Raw genomic sequence first — 15,385 nt, 5'->3', positions numbered from 1 at the left:
ATTGTTCTAAGCAATTTCTCAAATAATCAAACATGACTGAAAAGAAGACTAATATCACTTTTATTGTTTCAAAAATAAAACTGCATACACATGATGCAAAAAATATATTAAGTAATCCAGTGTAATCTGGATAATTATTTTAAATGCATTCTCCAAAACCCTGAATGTGTCAGCCCACAAGTCCACTTCCTATGTTTTTCTATCTGCAAGATCTGCAAGTAATTTAGTCTTGTTTTCACAGAGCGCAAAGACATTCCATTTGTTTACACTAGAGACAAATTTTACTCAATTGACGCAATTCCATTGATTAAATAATGGCTTTCTTCCTCATTTTAGGCAATTTTGGCCTTATATCATGACATAAAAGAGGTAAGTGATTGTCATCTGTGTTCATATTATGTGACGGGCAGATTATCAGGTATGAGCCTTACTGCCTAATGACAGGACCTTTTCAAGGACTGATTTAGGTCTGAGTGCTCATAACCTGTTCTGAAAACTAGGCAGATGATTAAACAAGTCAACAAAGGGTCAACTGTAGGCCAACTACAGGTGATTTAACTGGAGGGACCTCTAATAGGTCAAGTGAAATAAAGCAGATATAATTTGTCCAACTTATGCATTAAAAACACTGGTGAAGACCAGCTTCTGTTTATCTGCCACCTTTGTGATAACCCTTCTTTAACAAGATCCCATATCAGGAAAGGTCTTTTTAAAAGGGAAAAAGTGTAAAAGAGTCTACATATGCCTTATCAGCATAGAGTTTTATCCTAGAATAAAATGCAGAATTATCTGCTGCATTTACAAGATAAGAAAATAAAATCCTTAGCAATTCTGATAAATAGAGCACCGTTGAAATACTTTCATGATGAGAGAGTTATTTGCCCCAACACACTTGCACAGCGCTAATCCCAGTAGCGTTGCTGTTCCCACCCACAGGCTCTCCAAAACCTTTAGACCTAACAATCTAATTGTCTGGTCTTAAACTTGTGCGAGGTATTAGCCACCACACACAAGCCCAGGATGGCTCCATTCCTCAACTCAAGGTGGGATGTCCATGGAGAGGCAGTATACGCCTTAGCGCAGGCAGGGGTGCAAGCACGGCGAGATTGCTCACCTGTACACCTTCTCTTTATCGACCTACCAGAAAAGGCTTTAAAAACCGTATTTCAGTGAAGTACCAGTGACATCTAGTGGATGGCTCTTCTACAGTAATGTACCTAATGAGGCAAACAGGGGTGCTCTTCCCATTTCTTTGAGGGAAGCTACAGAGCAAGGCTCCGACAGAAAATGCTAGATCTAAATGGAAACTTTAAAGGTTTTTTAGCCCACCTCCCTGCTGTAATGCAGAACTAACTACACTAACAAACACTCACACAAAGAGATCTTAAAAACTTGCTGTGATGGAGCCGCCACCGCACCAGCCACGCTTCCTCCCGAGCACCCCAGCAGCAAGTTGGGCAGTGAATTAATTGCTGCACCATAACACCCTTTCCTTTCCTCTCCTGTCCTACACATGAAAGGCAGGGAGAACAGTGAGTGCTTACACCTTAGCTAGTTCCTGGGATGAGCAGTCGCAGCATGATACACAAAGGGTCCGGACGGGTTAGTTACCTGCCTGGCCAGTCACTCTGCAACACTCTTTAACCTCAGCTTCTCACAAATGCACAGTTTGTCCAAAACTGGGTGAAATTTCACAGATGGAGAAAAAAAAAAGCGCATCCCTGGCAACAGGACAATGCCCCAGCTAAATGGCAATATCTTATTGAAAGGGAAAAGCACAAACTCCCACTTCTCAATCTCATTTTCAGCAATAGTTTCAAAACTAGCCTACTCAACAGGCTCTGCTCACACTGAAGCTTTTAGCTCCAAAAGCCAAGGTTTAGCAGACACGTGCAACAGCAGCAGGGACTTGACAAGGGACAATACTAGGCAGTCGTAGCTCTAAGTACGACTTACCTGCATTTGCCTGTATATAACGTATCAGCAGCTAATCCTTTCCTAAATAAAACTGCTCAAATGATATTTCATTTCTTAAACCACGGTACAAACTTGTTAGGTTTCAGCAGCAATTCCAAACAGTAAAACCATCTAAAAGCTATAAAAACAACAGTAATTTATTTTCTGAATAAGATTCCACATAAGCACTTTATAGACACTCCTGAAACTTGCTTGAATAACACAAAGATTTTTTTTTTTTCTAAGCCAGTATCCAGACCTCGGCGGTTTAAGCTGCTGTGTGTGCTTCACACCGCACAGCAACATCTGCTAGCAGTTAATTTGGAAAATGGGAGACTGTCACCACAAAATGTAGACCTTTTAAAATAAACACAAGAAAAATATTACCAAGCAAAAATAAAACTGCATAATAAATATAAGTGGGTGGTAGCTACACAGTGGTATAGAGGATTTTATAATAGATCAAACAAATCACTGTACCGAAACTGCCTACCCCAGTGCCTCTTTCAAGAGACTGCTGCTGTCAGTCTGGATCTGGACCTCTCTCTCATCTCTCATTCCCCTTTGCCACTTCTTCCCCTGAAAAAAAGAAAAATCCTAATTATCTATTTCCTTTAATGGGACGGTAATATTATAAATATAAACCGCAAAACCTAAATTTCCGAAGTACTCTGTCAGCAAGAAAAGCTTGGTCTTTCTTCTTTATGAGCTCTAGCTATAGAGGAGCAGAGAAATACACTCCCTCCCAACATTAGATGAAATATGGCTTAAAAGTAAAGTCAGTACCCACCAGAAGTGGTGTTCTCAGACAGAGAAAAATGTTTGCATTAAATAATGGGGTCTGGAGAAAACGCAAAGTTTTTCCTTATGTCTTTAGATTCCTCAGTATGAACAAAAAAAGAGCAATTTGCAATTTTAAAAAATAAAAAGCCCCATGTAGTGAATAGATAAGTTTAAAATGTAGGGCAAAAATTCCAGTGGTTCAGGTGGTATCAACCGGCAGAGGTTATTTTGCGAGCCTTGCTAAATGGGGCTTAGTATACATTAGTGTCAGCATCATATTGAATGAAATATCCCATTAAACCCCAGTCAGGAATCAGAAGCCCTTCTCTGTTTGCATTTAACTGGGAAGCTCATTAGCAAAATGAATTTACCAGCTACCGCTATCATTGCAAAGATGGAATCTCCTGCATTTTATCACAATTTGGTGGTTTTAGGGAGTCTCTCCCAAGAAAGACTGTGCATCTTTACTCTGAGGACATATTGCCTCACATGAGTCAGGCTTCTGCTTGGCTCTAACAGTTCAGATCTTTTGACTGATCACATGGGAGTCTGTATCACAAATGTTTAGAGAGGAGGGTTTTGTGCAAAGCTCCCCAGGAATCATACTGAAAAGAATACACATTAAAAAAAAAAAAAAAAGTCAGACCATTAAGGCTCTCAACTTGAGCACTCAGAGTGTTTTGGTGCACAATATGGCATGGATTTGGTCAGTAGGTTTGATAAAGTTCCAGCTGAAGACAGTGGGGGAAAAAAATTGCATTCTCATCAGTGGGGCTGAACAAAATCCCCACTGAACATTGCTGCTGCTGTGAGAGATTTTCAAAAAACCCACAGAGATGAACTGCCTATTTACCATTCACAGGTTTTTACATCTCTGTTGCTCTTTTCCTCATCCTACCTCTTTGCTGGGAACACTGGAAGATGCAAAGTGAATGAAGGGACAGCCATTTTTGGTGCTCCAGCACATGAATGCTGCTCTCAGCAACTGAAGTTTTTGGGTACCTCTAGGTAGCTTGGGTACTTCTAGTTCCCCACAGATGGTCACCAGTTCTGGGAGTCTCACTGTGGGCTGAGAGTCTGAACTAGATTTGTCTACAGAGCTAATCCCTCACAAAACCAGCTGAAATTACCGGAGACTCTCAGCATCCCTGTTGCAGTCTCAGTCCTCTCTACCACCAGTTTGGGCCATTTCCTCACCTCACAGGGGCAGAGTAAAAATTAACGCATTGATAAGAAAGTCTCAGATAACTTCATGATCAGCACCATAGAAAAATCCACAAAAAGAGAGAGCTTTATATATAAAGGATACTTTGAAAACATACGTGACCAGGAAGAGCTAGCAAAAGCCATGGAATAATAAAGTGAGACACTGAATAACTGTTCATTCATTCATTCAGCGAGTGCTGTCCACCCTGTCCCCTGTGTAAAGCTGAGCTGCCCTCAAGGGCGCAAGCTACACATGAGTGAAGAGGACCTCCTCTACAGCGGGAATGGGCATTTCAGAGAGTCTCGAGAGGAGAGCCCTGCCCAGTGAGTTCTCTGGCCCCTTAGGTCTGCCAGGAGCTACAGGAAATTATATTCCCTACAGCAAAAAGCTGGCTTTTGTAGGCAATTGAATGCACTGCACTGATAGTGCTCAGGTCAGATGTCAAAGGAGGACTGGTGCCAGAACGGTGATATATGGCTGGCATGAAACGGCTTGGGGCGTCACAATCACCTTCCATCTAAAGATATCAAAGACACAGTCAGACATGAACAGATAACATCCACTCACACTTGGAGAAACAGGAATTCCAGTGCTTCCAAATATTTCTATCCCCAAGGTAGTCCCAATGAATTAACCCCTCTAGAACTTCTAAGTATGCAAGTATATTTGGTTATCAAGCTCAAAACAGGAAAATAGAAAAATAAGATTCTGAAAAGCATTTTCAGGTGTGCCAAGTGACCAACGTCGCTGTTTGATCCAATGAGGTACACCAGCCTAAGGTTCTTCTTCCTTCAGCATACTAGCAGAAACATCTCCCTTTGCTATGGGGAGTGAAAGCTGCTGCTGCCACCCTCTCCCTGTCTCAGTGCTGGATCTCTATACCCCAGGCAGCCCCTGATTAACCAAGCCTGTATTATCCATGTTGGGCCTACACTCTTTCTCTTCTTCCACTCTTCAGTTGCCAAGAATGTAGCTACTTCTTTGTCCTTTTGCTCTCAGGTAAGGCAAGGTCAGAGCACAATGTCCCCTCAGGCCCCACAGCACTAGAAATGTTTACACGCTGTCAAACCAAACTGGACTAGAGCTCACTTGCCTGAGAGGCTTGTGTTTATTTCATAGTGGTGATTTTGAAACCAGATCCGTTCACGGGGGAACTGTGCTGTGTGTTGGCTGCGACTCTGCCCCTAATCCGTAGGAATCACAGGTTGGGAATAGCACATCATCCCACGCTTTTACTGGAGGTTCTCACTACGCTTTTATTATTACAATATAAAGTTAATGATACAACCAGGCATTTAACTTTAATGATCTAATTGTAATTGTCTAAGGGGCTCAGCTCTTTGTGATTGGGCGTAGATGTCTCACATCCGTACTGAGGACTGGGAGTCTTCTCACCATGGTAAAAGCGAATCCCTGGTGGTTTATCTGACTAACAGGCTTTTACAGCTCAGATCTCCATATCCCTCTGTTGCATTGTTTCTCCAGAAACTGCACTATTACACATTTCATAGTTGTAAGTTATCTTTCACGTTTCTCCAGTTATTCAGAGCAGCCAATTCTCCCAAGAAGCATTTAAAGTGCTATACTTACACAGCCTGTTTTCAATCTGCAGGAGACGATGAAGACACACACAAGTCAGTGTAGCTGTTGCTCACATGCTTGATTTGCTGTTCAGATTCCAGAGCTGGTTTTTACGTCTGTCGCAGGGTGTCTGTCATCACTTCTCTTCAGAAGCCCAGCAGGGCATCCCAAACAATACCAGCCTTGCAATGGGGAAGAAGGTTCCTTTCTTCCCAAGGTTTTTGTGGCAAAATCTCAAACAACAGAGTGAAACATTGTGTGTCAGAGCCCAAACTGGAGAAATAAAAAACAAAAACAAAAAACAGCTTTTCCATCCACCCTCATCTTTGCTATGAGCCTAAACTCTCCCTGACTTATGGCAAGCACCCTGGAAAATATAAGATTTTTCCAAATTAAAAGACCATATGTCCCAACCGCAGTTCCTTTCCAGAAAAAAAATCACAGAAAGTCCTCCTGTGTTCATAGTCTACTCCAGTGGGAACAAGAAATTCTTGCTTACCCTTTCTCCTAGGATTCTATGGGAAGAATGAACAGGGAGTGGTTTCTAGGAGGACTATGTGGTAGTCCTCACAGCCCCAGATATCACCAGCACTGCTAATTTATAAATAGATACCATGGGGTCAATCACATTCTGCTCTGGTACCTGTCTTTTGTCTCCAATGTGAAAACAAAAAAGAAGTTTTTCTTAGGTTTAGAGACTCCTCTCTCAGCTCAGGGCATGTGCCACCACACTTTTGGTAGCCTGTCCATCAGACTGCTGTTGTGCCAGCTGCTGGCCCCTCTGTTACAGTCAACCAAGATCCCAAGAACCAGAAGACCACAGGTGCCCATCTCCTCCACAGGCAGCTGCGGGCATGGGACTGGTTGAACATCATCTGAGCCTCCGCATCAACCCCTCCTCCCCTTTCCTTTTTCATCTGTCAGCTCCTGCTGACAGCATCTGTCAATGGTACAAAAAGAAAAAAGCACCACAGTCATGAAGAGGCCTCTGCTGCAGAGGTGACTCTACACAAGCCAGAGGTCACAGGTGCCACAAGCAGGTGGCTCATCAGGTCAGGGTGCAAGTGCTCCAGCTGAGGACCCCTGAATAGCTCTGATTCCTTCTCAGAGCCACCTCGCACCTATTCCACCTTTGCTGCAGCTCTAGGAGGAAGATAAAGGTAACTCCAAAAGCTGCTCTTCTTTTCCCAGAAACTTAGCCAAGATACATGTCCTTTCCGGAAGCTTTTCAATCAGCTGCCCATGCAGTGTCCCTTTGCATCATTTCTTAATCACACCCAATATCTGCTGCATTGTGCCTGGGAATTGATAAAACAGGTTCCTGAATTATAATGATTCCTTTCTGGTGATTTGAGGCTGCCTCAGCAAAGCTTTTTTTTCAAGGAGATTGAGGAACATCATCTTCATCTATGGGCTCCTAATCCCTTCAGACTAAGAACTGCTTTCAAGAGTTTTTTTCAAATTATTTTCAACTTCTTTGGGGTGCATCTTGCAAGAAAGAATCCATAGAAGATCTCATCTGAACCCTTGCATGCAACGACCCTGTTGCTCCATTTCATCTCTGGTTCTAGGGTCACGTTATTAGGGATAATACTGGGAATTATAGGATTATCTCGGGCTTCCGGATACATTTTATATTGACTAATTTATTCTGTCTTCCCTTTCACAAATGCCTGATGTAATATATGAGACAGAGGGTTTATAAGACTCTAAAGGTATTAGGCTTTCACCTAATCGCTATTGTTTGAGGTCTTATGGAAACTCAGCCTGATCTGCAGCTGGGTATTACTAGTATCTGACCCCAGACATGTGATGGTACATTAAAAGTGCTAGCAAAGTATCTGGTTAGCAGATTCATGAAGGGAAAGTTAATGAACGAGTACTATATGTACACCGCTGTGTCTCTTAGTTATATCTGGCTGCCACGTGTGCCCAGAAGCAGTTCTTTCTCAGAGTATGCTGAAAAGCTCTGTCACCACAAGTCAGGCGCACCCTTGATACTTTTCATAAGGCTCCAGAGGAAATTAATGTTGGTTCTTCCAGGTTATAGCTTTTATATGATAAAAAACCCTACACCAGCTGTATCATATGGAAAACAGAAACAGATCAGAACAGAGACAGGTAACATAATCCACATGCAACTGATAATTCAAATACAGGTCTGATGTTCAGCATTTGACAGAATGATAGATGAGGCCAGGGTTTACCTCCTTATAACATCCAATATCAGTGGGAGAAATGAAAGCAACACAAAAGTGTGCAGCCTGATTGTGACTGAAGGCAAGCTGTAAAAAGGGAATAATTGTTATTGAAGGTGACCTTTCAGTCTGTAGTAAAGTCCCTAGTTATTTCAGCGTGCTTTATGCTAGGACATATGTGACCAATCTGCAGGTATCAAGAGATTTTCTGTATATCACCAAGCTCTGAATGATTTGGTCCTGAAGACTTCGTGGATATATAACAGCAACACATGCTCTACCCTTGTCAGAGTTGCCAGCCTTATGCATGGGACTGAAAGGCACTCAGGTAATAAGATGACTGGATGCTTAATGAATGCCTCGATGAGACACAGAGATAAAAACCTTGGAAGTCACTCCCATGGTGTTGCATCAATATAAAACCAGAATAATGCCACAGTGAGTCAACTAACATGAGGCTCATTTCTTGACACGCTGCACATGAGACTGGTGAGGGCATGAAAGTGAAGCCCACAGACAGCATTTTGGGTGAATTATCCCTTCTACCTTTTAGTTGCTCATTTGCAGACCCTTGTTGGGGAATAAGGCAAGAACGAGTATATACCCAGAGACAGGCTGTGTTCTATGGGAACAGAGGAGGTGTGCTTATAGTGACATCCATCTCTCACCCAAAATTCAGCACCAAATTTTTCAGTAATCCTCTGTACCAGTAGCTTGCAAATGCACCCCTTCCATCTTAACTCAAATGTTAAAAATATTCAAGCATAGCTGTACAGAATTTGTCATTGTCCACGCAGAAATTCCTCTTGAGGATCCATCACTTCCTCTGTATCCTAATTTGCAATTTCCACTATCTCTGGGTTTGCCTCATCAGAAGAATTCTTCTTTTAACCTGGTTTCATATCAAAGCAAGTTCTATCTTCATTAACACACAATTTATCACAGATAGAATGAAGATTTATTACATCTCATCTGCCTGAAACAGGAAATATTCTACCAACACAGCTCAGCCTGTCTGCAACCGCACACTCACCAAAGCTCATTGTCCCATCACATGAAAAAGATCTCACCTACAGAGAAGGTCCAGATTTATACTTTCTCAAATTTATAAATCTTAGGAATCTATTTTTTGCATGTTTGAACTACTTCACCAATACAAAACAAAGACCTTGGATCAGAGCTTTACTATTTCAAACAAGAAATGGACTGTAGTTCTCAGATACTACAGCAACAAGCATGGTAGATAGCCCAGGCGTGGTATGTAGAAGTCAGATAACAAAATCTAAATCCCCATTCTTTTGAGTTTTGGTTGTTTGCTGTCACCCCGGGCATTGCAGCTTGAGCCTTCTCCCACACTCACAATGCAAGTAACCCAGCCTGGCAATAAGGAAACCGGGGCAAACAGCATTTGCCTTTCACAGGCTACCAAACTGCCGTGCAGGCAGGTCCTTGCGGAACCTGGATCCTTTTTCTTTCCAATTCCATTATCTGTTAAGCAAAGGGAAGGGCAGAAACAGTCACAAGATTAACATGTCATTGACTCCATCTTCCCCTTCTTTTCCTGGCTGGCTGTGTGCTGCCTTCACAGCCCATCGGGGTGGATGAGGGACGGTGTCTGTGGCAAGAGGTGGGAAGTTCAGGGAAACTACCTGCCACTTGTTTCATTCCTAGCTACTTTTTTTTATTTTAAAAAAAAAAAAAAAAAAACTTGTACAAAGTGAAAAGATAAAAAGATCTCCTGTCCCCTCACCCAAATCCTAGAGGAAGACCTTTTGAACCTGCTGACGGCCTCAGAAACAGACTCTTGATTCAGAGTAATGACAAAGCAATTCAGACTGCAGAATTCAGACTAAAAACAATTCATCAGATTTATGCCTGGCCTGATGCGTGCCTTCCTAGTGCATAAATGTATTACATGTGGCATCTAGGAATAGTGTTCAGCCTCAAAAAAAGGAAGAGGAAATAAATGCAAATGAAACTGTGTGGGAATAGTCAGCACTGTTCCTCCCCACTTCACAGTCTGAAAACGCTGCTTCAGCTTTGGCTGTTTTCTCAACTTTAGCTGCACTATGACCTCAGATGACCCAGACTGCTATGAATCTGGCCACTCTACATTTGATCCAGAATACTAAACAACCGGTGTCATTTTCAGTCAGCGCTAAATCCAATCTGACCCAGATAGAAAAGCCCTTACATCCCATTGCTAATCCCTTCGGTTCCAACCACGCAGCGAAGCCTGTAAGCAAACACAGCACATGGACTGTAAGAGAAGCAGGCAAACAAATCGAGTTTCACAGAAATCTAAAAACTCAGGCTTCAGGAGACCGACCCAAGTAATATCAGTCTACGTATATTCCAGAAGTGTGTTTCTCTGTATTGCCCAAACACTTGCAGACATTTTTGTGACAGCAGATATATTTTATCTTTCTTTCTTCAGCGCCTGTCTCTCTAGGACCAGACCAGGGCAACAATATATTCATTATCTGTTTCTGGTCTTCTAAAAAGGTATATCTTTCAAGAAGTTTTTCTTTTTTAAAAAAAAAAAAAGTTACAGTTTTAAAATATTTTGCTTCAATGTGCCAGACATTCCATTTTGCAGTTTTTCCCTTAAAATCATGATTCTCGGCCACAGCCACTTCATCAGTATAGAAATAACTGATTTTCCCACAGCCTTTCCAACAGCCAGTCAACAAACCTGCACCAAGATGGTTCAATTTCATTGGAGTCAGCACCCAGTGAGCAATGTGGTTTAGGTTTCTTTTAAGCATTCAAGCACGTTTTTCATGATAATGCCAGATGGCCTTGCAATCAAAACCTTCGCATTTAGCCCTTTACCTCCAAATTTGCTGCGCTGATAGTGTATGGATTCGAACTGGAACACACAATACAGAAGCCGTTTCAGATTTTCTTTAAAAAAAAAAAAAAAAAAACAAGCTACCTCTGTAGCAACAAATTTTCCAACTGCATTAACTGTTCTCTGGCTTCCACATACCTTTCCAAATATTATGTGAAGAAAAGAGAAAGAGAGAAAAGAAAGAAAAAATTCTTGACTGCCATCACAAAAGAAATTGTTCCTTAATTACAAACAGGACACCGTTAAGCCAAGAACTGAAGAGAAGGGCAATCTCCACGACCTTTCTCCATCACTTTGCTTTGAAATATGGGGTAGGCAGAACCAATTGATGTGAACAGGTTTAGTAAGATAAACACCAGTGGCAACTTTTTATATTTAACAACGCTAGGCCTTCTCCAGGACAAAGAATAGGAATGAGAATACTTGTTACGTACTCTTGCAAAATGTACAGTGTATTTAAAAAGAAAATATTTGCTTATCCAGTTGTGGCTGTATAATGTCAAACATACGGTAGCTACATGATATTTTAACCTTACCCCCAAGCTACAAGGAAATTGAGTAGATAGTTGGTTTTCTAGTGCCTTTAAAGTAACTAAACATGAAAGGTCAGACTTATGGAGAACAGCAGATAAGCTGCCCAACAAGGCCAGCAGAGCTGAGGAAACATGCTCATGTGCAATGGAAATCCCAATGTTTGCTTAGAAATGTGTCATAAATGTAACATTTAGTGATGGTTTAAAGTACCTCACGTGAATAAGTAGTGGAATTTACACAGGAAAGAAAAGGATATAAGAGACTGATTCAGAGAGCTGAGAGATGGCTGCTTTAACACTCTTGGCCGATTTTAATTAACTTCACCATATACGACTGTAGATACCGGTCTTACGATAATGCATCACAGTTAATGTAATCATATTTCCCACAGATGGCTTGCACTGAGACACCCAGCTCAGAACAATAATCTGTACATATTTTAGCCCCAGAGTATTGGCCCTTTGTGATGACAAAGTGATGAAATGGGGAAAATCTGCTTGGGCTGGACCCAGCCTCCTCTGAAGTCAACTGAGATAAGTTTTCCACAGACTTTGACATAAAACTCAAGAAGAAACATAAGCACAATTTGAGCTGCTCACTATTAGAATTTGATAAAACTTGTAATAACTGTTGAGGGGGGAATTACAAGTGTCTTGTTTGTTCCATGCCAAACAGAAGAGTGCAACGTTTTGGGGAAAGAGACACGGGGCCCATTTCTATACACAGGATTTAAAACTCCACTATTCAGTGACGGTACTCATCATGTCTGAAAACCAGGATGTCTCAGAGAGAGGAGGGTAGAATTCAAAGAGAATGTCTTCCCCTTAATAGGTTGCTTTTAAACCACTGGACCCCAAACCAGAACTCACGCTGCAGAGAGGCTGAAATATTCCCATTGAAAAAGTAGATACTTAAAAAATATATATTCTTTGCAAATATGCAGATAGTGGGTATAAGCCTGCCACAAAGTCTCCTTGCAGCTAATTACATAACTTGTCTATTAATTCACTGATATAACTGATAGCTAGCTATTTGGCTGCTTTGTTCTGAGACCATTTGAAGCAGTAGTCAGTAACTGTTGCAGATTTTAGAAATTTGCAGTGGACAAGGCCACTAATATTGCATTTCAAAAATGACAGCTTTCATTCCAACAACTTACAGATATTGCCGTTTTCTTTCTGTGGTTCATGGAATCAAAACCCACACCCCTCACTCAGCTACAGAAAACACTCCCAAAACAACACTGTGTCAAACAAGCGCAGTAGGGCGGCAGCCACAATCTCCAGCTCCCTCTGTAGCTGCTCTTCAGCAACGACAAACAAAGCCACACAGGAGCAGGGCAGGACTCGGCAGAGCGAAGCAGTCCCTGTCCCCAGCCATGCTCCAAAGCTCTCCTGAGACCTTTCCCGTGGGCCATCCCAGCGCAGCAACATTCACGAGGACAAAGGAATGGGATGCGTCAGACAGAAACACCCCTTGTCTCCTTCTGCCACCATCCTGAGCCAAAGCCTGTGCTGTGTTTCCGACAAACGGCAAATGGATGTTGGAAAAATCGCTCATTTAATGGAGGTGAAACTTCCAATTTGAATAAACTCCGTTTAATCCGATATTCCCGCATTGCAGACTTGTGATACAGCACTTTGCCTTAATTTTTAAAAAATTTTATTTAAGTGAAGTTTTGAGCGTTCCCCCTGACTTCCATAAGTTTGGGGTTTATTGTACTCCCGTCAGTTCTCTCACATCCAGCATACAGTGCCCGTAAATTTCAGGTTAATTAACTCACATCTGGGTTTCCACAAGCAGAAATACTAAGTTCTGCAGCCAACTACTATTACTAGCTAAAGTGCTTTGTGCTCTCACTTGTCTGGGGATGAAACCAGTGCATCTTTAAGAACATAGATTTAAAAATCAAAGTCTGATGCCTTGTTAGAAGGCCAAGGGTTATTAATTTCAAAAACAGAAGGTAGAGTTTAATGAATAATGAATAGCAGCTGTTGGAAACAAATCTTTGTAGCCCTGGGACCGTCTTTCCCTATGTTACAATTACACTTTGATTGACCTCAACAATAACTAACAAGCATGCCCAGCTGGATCATAAACCAAGTATATACTATGTCCAGATACGGTGTAAAATTTCACATCAATAAAACACTCACTGTCAGTCTGACTTTGTCCCATCATATGTCAATCAGACTTACAAATAAACTTATCAGAGCTGGGACGTGCATTTTCCTAGGGAAAAAGAAGTTCTTTACTGGCAATGAATGAACAGTTTAGAAAAATCATGAGTACAGAGGGATGGCTCTAACTCTGAAGAAAAGTCTTTTGTCACGACAGACGTGTGGGGTTTGTTCACCATGTGAATATGTAATGGCTTTAAGAAGGAGAGGCCATTTTCCAGGTTGCCTAAAACAGCTATATCCCCATAGCTGGGAGGCTGAACGCAGAAAAAGATTAAGTTTGGGCTGATTGAGCATCTGACGTATTTTCTCTATGAAGGAATGTGCTGCACTGGGACCTGGTGCTTTCGGGGGTCTGTGGGTGGGAGGCCCGTGGAGTTCACTGGGGGTTCAGTGCCTCTCTCCTGTGGACGACCACATAGTGTAATACCTAAACTCGGGATCTGTCTAAACAAACAGGAACAAAAATGCAGGGACAAACTGTTTATACATGCAAAACCAGAAAAATCTGGCTTTTGCTGTTTGGTGGGTGGATTACTCACCGTTTTTCATCCTGTCTTATCAGATAGGAGCTTTGGCCTACAGCCAAACAATATTAAGGATGAGCCACTCGTGAATAAAATGCTCCAGCCTTAGGATTTATATACACTCTCAGCTTTCTAACGCCTTATCCTCCCTCTCCTAACAGTTCCAGGTGAAACAAATGGAGAAGCATCCGATCTTTCTCTCATCAAGTCACTGAACTTCTCCTAAGCTTCTCATTGAAAACAGCTATGTATTATTATTTGTATTATTATTCCTATTGCTAAACATGACAAATTCATTTGTCACCATCTCTTCCTGTTCATGAACTACACTGTTACAAACCCCAAAATATTTTTACAGGCACTTTCTTAAAGGGCACAGCACACAGACATGCAAAATTGCTTTGATGCCCAAATATCCCCGGGTTAGTTTTCCAGCTTTAGTTTCCTCGATTCGCCCTGTGAGACCACATCATGGCACCTCACACAATCTGCACCAAAGAGTCAGCTCAGCTTGCAAGCTGTGTGTTCTGCACTGCAGAACCAAACCTGCACGTCCTACCTCTCTCCATCAGAAATCAAGGTCAAGCACACCCCATCCTTATCCAGCTTCCCCTCTTTTGCACCTTGTTTAACGAGTTGAGAATAAAACAGATTGTCTGACAAACATCATCACAGATTTTGCCTCCCCTTATACTGTTGCTTGTCTTTGCTTTCTTTTCTCCAACTGACATTTCTGCTCTATAATGGTGCATCACTCATCTCAGTCTTAAAGAGAAGTCCAGTTATCAGGCTTTCCTGATCTCATCCATCTCTACGTAGAACGTCTTTACAGATTCTCATCTGGTATCAAAAGCTTTCCTCAGGGGAATGCATCCTAGTGCCAGGGAATGAGTTGTATACTCCCACTGATTTGAATGGAATCAGAAATGCAATTAATTAAAATGCAATTGGTGATGCCTCTGTTCCAGCCACATGACTGCAGGTATAAACCGAAGCTATGGTCTCATTTCAAATGCAATATACTGTTCTTTCCAGCATAAAGAGAAAGGAAAAACAAAAACCCACCAAACACTCACCAGCAGGTAAAATTACACACCACCACCAGCAAAAAGCAAACCCCCAGTACCTCACACCGTGTGAGAAACTGGACATGGGAACCGGGACGTTACGCACCGTTCCCTACCAGGTCATCAGGCAGAGCTTACAGCACACACTGACTTTTGACAGACCCCAGCCCAGGTGGATGGATTTGGGACGTGAATTCCCGAGCCGAGGTCAAGCATCTCTGGCTGATCCCCGTTCCAAGTGCTGCGCTGCAGGAAGGGAAGCAGCCTCCTGGGTAACCATTCGGGGCTTTATAGGTTCCAACTAACACCTTGAATTCTGCCCAGGAACTTATTAACAACCAGCAGAGCTGATCTGAAGTGTTCTTGGCATGAAGCTCCACATCATGCACCAGCTCCAGTTTCCAAGGGTCCCAGCACACAGCCCCATACGGAGCGCACGGCGATAACATAATACAGCACCAAGGTGTCAAAGGCATGGATAACTGCCCCAAGGTTTCT

At 42.2% G+C, this 15,385-nt stretch overlaps 1 protein-coding gene across 3 annotated transcripts in view; it reads right to left on the bottom strand.

Moving 5' to 3' along the window:
- Positions 1-2,244: 2,244 nt before the first annotated feature.
- Positions 2,245-15,385, bottom strand: part of GLTSCR1L (GLTSCR1 like) — a 65,989-nt gene continuing 52,848 nt past the window's right edge. For 2 of the 3 annotated variants that reach the window (XR_001413008.1, XR_001413009.1), the window contains exons 15-17: positions 5,537-5,800; positions 2,450-2,535; positions 2,246-2,313 (exon numbers count right to left, since the gene is read on the bottom strand). The gene's annotated coding sequence lies outside the window, so the exon portion shown is untranslated. Of the gene's footprint in view, positions 2,314-2,449; positions 2,536-5,536; positions 5,801-15,385 lie in introns of all 3 variants that reach the window. The other variant, XR_001413007.1, reaches the window with a different exon arrangement.

This window comes from Calidris pugnax, unplaced genomic scaffold (genome assembly GCF_001431845.1).
Source record: "Calidris pugnax isolate Ruff unplaced genomic scaffold, ASM143184v1 scaffold24, whole genome shotgun sequence".
Lineage (NCBI taxonomy): Eukaryota > Metazoa > Chordata > Aves > Charadriiformes > Scolopacidae > Calidris > Calidris pugnax.
This window is presented reverse-complemented; position numbering and strand designations above follow the sequence as displayed.